Source organism: Atractosteus spatula, chromosome 10, assembly GCF_055471065.1.
Source record: "Atractosteus spatula isolate fAtrSpa1 chromosome 10, fAtrSpa1.hap1, whole genome shotgun sequence".
NCBI classification, from domain to species: Eukaryota; Metazoa; Chordata; class Actinopteri; order Semionotiformes; family Lepisosteidae; genus Atractosteus; species Atractosteus spatula.
In genome coordinates, this window is record NC_142715.1 from 12,185,002 (window position 1) to 12,190,556 (window position 5,555).

A 5,555-nucleotide genomic window follows, 5' to 3' on the forward strand; every position below is an offset into this window, starting at 1 on the left:
GTTAGTGGTTTGAGCCCACCCAGAAATGCACTTCTCATTATTGCAATGTAAACCTCATCTCTACTTATTCGGATTTCTTAGCAAAACCTTAACCCACTTGATATTTGCAAGACATGTGAATGTTTTTGTTAAACAATTAAGTACGTAAGTCAATATCACTGGGAATGGCCAATAATGACCAACATTCAAGGACATCATATTCAGCCAAGGACTGAACGGCTGGCAGAAGAATTCATTTATGCTCTTGATGCATCCTTAGTTAGAATATTTAAAATTAAATTACAACACAGATTTGTTGGAGAACTTGACAAGCAAAAAAGATAGTTGGACAGCATGATTATGTTAGGACTGTACATTTGTATTTCAATACTTTTGTATATTTATCTTAATTTTAATATACATGTAACCATAAGTGCTGTTCTATGTAAATAAATTTTGTTGTATTTTATCATATTTTAGCTGAGGGCACAAGGGGGTATATTATACCTTTCGAAACTTCCAAGACAACTACAGTATAACAGAGGCTCATACTTTAATATAATTTGCTTTAAAAGAAAACCACAATTTGTACGATATCATCCCTCAATATCGACGTTCAAATGAAGGATTTAAAGAAGCAACAGCGATAGGAGAGTACATTGATTTTGGACCAGTGTTTGCATCTGAACAATCCTTCCTCCTGGAAAGAAGAAAAAACAGGTATGTTTTGAGTCTCATGATGATGCTCTTTTGGATAAAAAAAAACAGTGCAAATTTGTTTCGGATGTATTTTGGATAAAATTATAACTGTCATCGAAGAGAACTTTGATCAGTTGAATGCAGTTGAAACTTTTGACATTTTATATGATGACAGGATGTACATTTAGGACTCAGTACCGATAACGCTGCTACTATTGATGGAGTAGAAATAAGTGTATTGGCAATTTTATCTGAGGCAAGAAGTACTAGAACACCTCCTATAAAAATGTTAGGATTCAGAGCAAGAAATATTTTTCCACTTCACCCAATGGTATTGCATTAACGAGGCTGAAGCTGGCTTCTTATTCGCCAGCTTCTTCTTCTGCCTTAAATGCTGCTGCTGTGATGTTATGCCGCCTTTCGCCTGTAGATGGCTCTTTACAGTAATTTTTAAAATTAGTAATCGGGATGGATTACTGTATTTATCCTCAGTAAATGGGAATATGTAAGTAGTGACTATCCAAATAACATTTTTGTGTGAAACACATTTCAGAAAATTGTAAACCAATTTTCAAAACTCACAGTAACACAAACACAATAAGTAAATAAGACAAAACAGAAGTTCACAGGCACTTTCTGCATATTTACCACGACCTTGCCTTCTGACCATAAAAAGTCTTAAAATCTTGCATTTTACAAGAACTTTTTAATATAAATGGGACGTCTAGAACATGGCATATGAGAATATATGGTTAACCGAGGATGAGCAACGGGTGATGGCACTTTCTGCTTCTTGCTATAAACCTACCCCCTGGTTATAAAAACATCTAAAAATTCTGACACTGAGGTGTGAGAGACAATGGAACAGACTATCAAAATCCTGAACTTTAGGAAATTTTACTGTGCCATTTTTTTAAATATGACCCTGTGAACATGGCATGTCCCTCCTTCCTCATTACCAAAACATCTCAATGTTCCGACACTATGTACATTGGTAATTACAACACTTCACTGTTGCATTTCTGAGTTGTGACATTGTGAACATGGCATGTTAAAGTATATAGACAATCTAGATCAGAACAGGCTAAATGCAATTCATAGTGATTTATCATTTTCTTACTTTCTAAATGAAAAAAAAAAATTCAGTGATTATGACACTTCGGTATGACATAAAATATGCTTCAATGACAGAATAAATAATCATGGAAAAAATACCCACAGTGGACATTCATATTTGTGATTATAGGAAATTTAAATATCAGGTGAGTAGCTGCGTCAGCATGCGTATGCTGCAAAGGAACAAGTAAAGGGTTATTCCATGCTGAAAAGAGAAGAAAGGAAACACAACTTGTTGGCCGTGGAGCCTTCTTCAGGTGTGAGAAAGACAGGGCAGTAAGCAAAGATAATTTTCTTTTTATCTTTGCTTACTGCAGTTTATCTTTGATGACAACATCAAAGACATTAAGTATTTTTTACCGCTAACAGCTCAACATCATCTTCCTTTTATATCTAACCTCATCAGATCTCTCAACTCCCAACTCTTCCAGTTTCTCACTTCAGAGAAGGATAAAAAACTCAATCATCCTCTACAGAGAAAAACCATCAACACCCCTGCCACCTCCACCAATCCTAACCTTGTTGTTACTATACCCTCTGACCTTTCCCTTTCACCCCTTTGCATCCTCAGCTAACATATTTTAATATTACAACACAATTACAATAGATTGTATTTATGTTTAAAATTAAGGTAAATATGTCAAAATATCAAAATCCAACTGCACAGTGCTAACGTAACAATGCTAGTCAAGTTCTCAAACAAATCTGCATTGTATTTTTAAAATATTTCAGCAGAGGATGTGACGGGAGTATAAATGATTCGACGATCATTTTTCTTGTGAGAATATGGTTTTCTGGGGAGTTGCGATGTTGGGCATTATTGGACATTTTTGACACGTGTTGAACACTCGCATTTCCTGCAAATATTAAAATGGCTATGGTTTCGCTGAGAAATCCAATTGACCTATGCGAAGACAATATTTACATCGCCAAAGAAGCCCTTCCCCGGGTGGCGTCGAACCACCAACCTTTTGATTAATAGCCGAATGCGCTAACCGATTGCGCCACAGAGACTAACTGCTGGATATTTTTTCTCGAATCACAAGTTTCCGGTTAAAAAAAATCTCTTACCATTCTTTTTGCCAGCCGGTAATATTTCTTCTGCACTGATAACCAAGAATTGAATTTCATTTTTCGCAAGCTGTGTGAATTTCATCAAAAACAAGTTTTCCAGAAAGGAAATGAACACATGCATTTAACGAAATCAAGCCCTTTGTGAGTGACCAAAATGGTACGTTCTGTACTACAAGATAGGAAAAAATACACAGCTGGGATTTGAACCTAGGTTCTTTTGTTTAATAAAAAGGCGCTTTAACCAACTAAGCTATGGTGACAGGACAGCTGTTTCCTTTTACAGCCACTTGGACACACCGCTCTGAGACATCTGCGTTCAGTAAGCGCTGAACCTGCTCTCAGAGCAAATTGCCTCTTTTACATACAGTAGCAGCCCCGACACTGAGAAACGAAGAGAACTGGCTTTTATCTGGCATTTTTCATGTCCAATGGGTTTGACATCTCCCAAGGGCGACAGAGTTCTTTTGCAACACTATTTCTTCCTCTTTTTTCTTTCTGTACGCTTTGATAAAAACGAGAAATCGTGCAAGGGAAAAATGTATTTTTTTTTCATAGAGAAAACGTGCACCAGGAAATGTTGTGTTGAGAAGAAGTGATTTAACATGATACGTGACCTAATTTATCGGAGCAAATGCTCACCCAGCAAGGTCTGGAGAGGTTGGAGAGTCTGGTGGATGTGATAATTATACGGTGTTGTGGAAGAAAGTCTTTCTTTGAATTCTCAATCAATCGGAATTTCAGTGCGAAACATAAACCCTTTGTCTGATTTAATGAGATGATATTTTAAAACATAAAAAATCAGAAAACGTTTCTCACTTTTTAGACGTGGCGGTGTATTACTAGCTGCGGCGCTGAGCACACTATGGGGGAATTCAGGTTATGTGAAATACCAGCGGTTTAATAAATAACGCAGCTGATTTCGGATCATAAGATTATAGGTTCGACTTCTACCTGGCTCGTGTACATTTTATTCAAGCTCCTCAGTAATAGATGTCTATTATGTAATGAACCGCACCTGAAAGCAAACGTTGGGTCTGTTTCCTTTGTTTTCCAGCATGAAATAGCAAATCGTTACAAAAAGCACCTGCTAATGTCCAATAGCGTTTTTTTTTCAAATTACATTTTCAGGCTTCAGACACTATTTAATAAAAGAAAAGTGTCCGAAACTCCCTAACTTTCAGGTTTGCTTGAACCTGTATTAAAAAAAAGTTACCTGAAACTTCCGGGATTCCATTCTCTGATGTAGCTGTCTCTGAAGTTGGACGTGATGTTTAGCAGATGTGAACTGTGCCTTTTCTCGTGTTCAAGGCTGTTCGCTGTGTGAGCTCCACACTGCGTGTCGTGTACTGCTCTATTTTGTTTAGATTATCTATGTGGTGTACAGATAGAACTCAACTGCATGGTGTAAAGTCCGTGTTCAGGACTAGCAGAACCTGAAAAACTAACAGCTGACCTCGACGTGATTTGAACACGCAGCCTTCTGATCTGGAGTCAGACGCGCTACCGTTGCGCCACGAGGTCACGGTCATTAGCGTCTTTGAATTCCTCAAGGGAGACAAATCAGCCTCACAAAAAAAAATCTCCTGTGAAGAGCGCTGCTCTTCCGAAGAGAGTCTCTTCTTCCCAGACAACATTTTATTCTTCCTGCGCAGCTCTTGTGCAGGTGTTGTTCTCAATTACAGATCCAGGAACACTGATTTGTTTTCCTATTTTTTTTTTTAAATTAAGTACCCCATAGTGCAACGGTAGCACGTCTGACTCTAAATCCCCAAGTTCATTTTCAAGGTATATCGGAGTCAACTGATACTGATCAGGTTCTGCTGCTACTGAACCCGCAGTCTTCACCTTAAAGTTCAGTTCCCCAAGCCTTCTGACCTTATATGTCCATCCCTTCTCGTCAAAACTCGTATTTTCACAGGGTACCCTTCAGAAATCGCAGTATAGAATGAAAAAACTCCAGTAGCTCTCGGCCGCTGTTGGTGATTTTCCTTTAAAAATAAATGAATCTCTGGAAATTTTACGGAGTGTATCACTTTCACCGAGACCGAGAAGTGTTAAGCTGTACATGAGTCTTTGTGGCTCGGTTGTTAACCGAAAGGGTGGTGGTTTGAGCCCTCCCAGGGACGCTATGAGCCTTTTAAGGTACAAAGCAGTCTCACTTTATCTCCACGGCCGGTCTTGTACCGCAATCAAATACAGAGCCCGTAGGAGGCAGTAAGCTCGCATATATAGCTCACTGTGTGTATAATGAAAAAGCAGAGGTTAGTTTCTCATCTGCGCGTTACAGAGCCTTACGCAACTCGTACTGTACCAACAGCTAGAGTTTGGTCCCTGCACGGGCTATTAGTTGAAAGGCCATTGTAAATGACGTGTAAGAGATTTATAGATAGATACTTTATTGATCCCGTGAGGGAAATTAATAAAGCTTATCCAGCTGGCTTTTATGTTTCACACTAAATTGCGATCTTGAAACCAAAATAATTAGAAATATGGAACACAACCATTGTTCCCCAAAAAGGAAAGCTGTTTAACACTGACGTCACTCCTTTTTATTTAACCCAGATTGTGAAGACAACTCCGCCCTATCAAAGGAAAATGTTGCACAAAAGTTGGAAAGCACACTCTGAATCCATCTGTACTGTATATTTGATTTCCGCGATCCGTTCAAGGCTGCTTGGTGCTTCGCA

General features: G+C 38.4%; 1 non-coding gene across 1 annotated transcript; it reads right to left on the reverse strand.

Annotated features, from left to right (window-relative positions):
• Positions 1-4,317: 4,317 nt before the first annotated feature.
• Positions 4,318-4,389, reverse strand: trnaw-cca (transfer RNA tryptophan (anticodon CCA)). The gene has a single exon. It is a non-coding gene; the product is annotated as a tRNA-Trp (tRNA).
• Between the last annotated feature and the right edge of the window lie 1,166 nt (positions 4,390-5,555).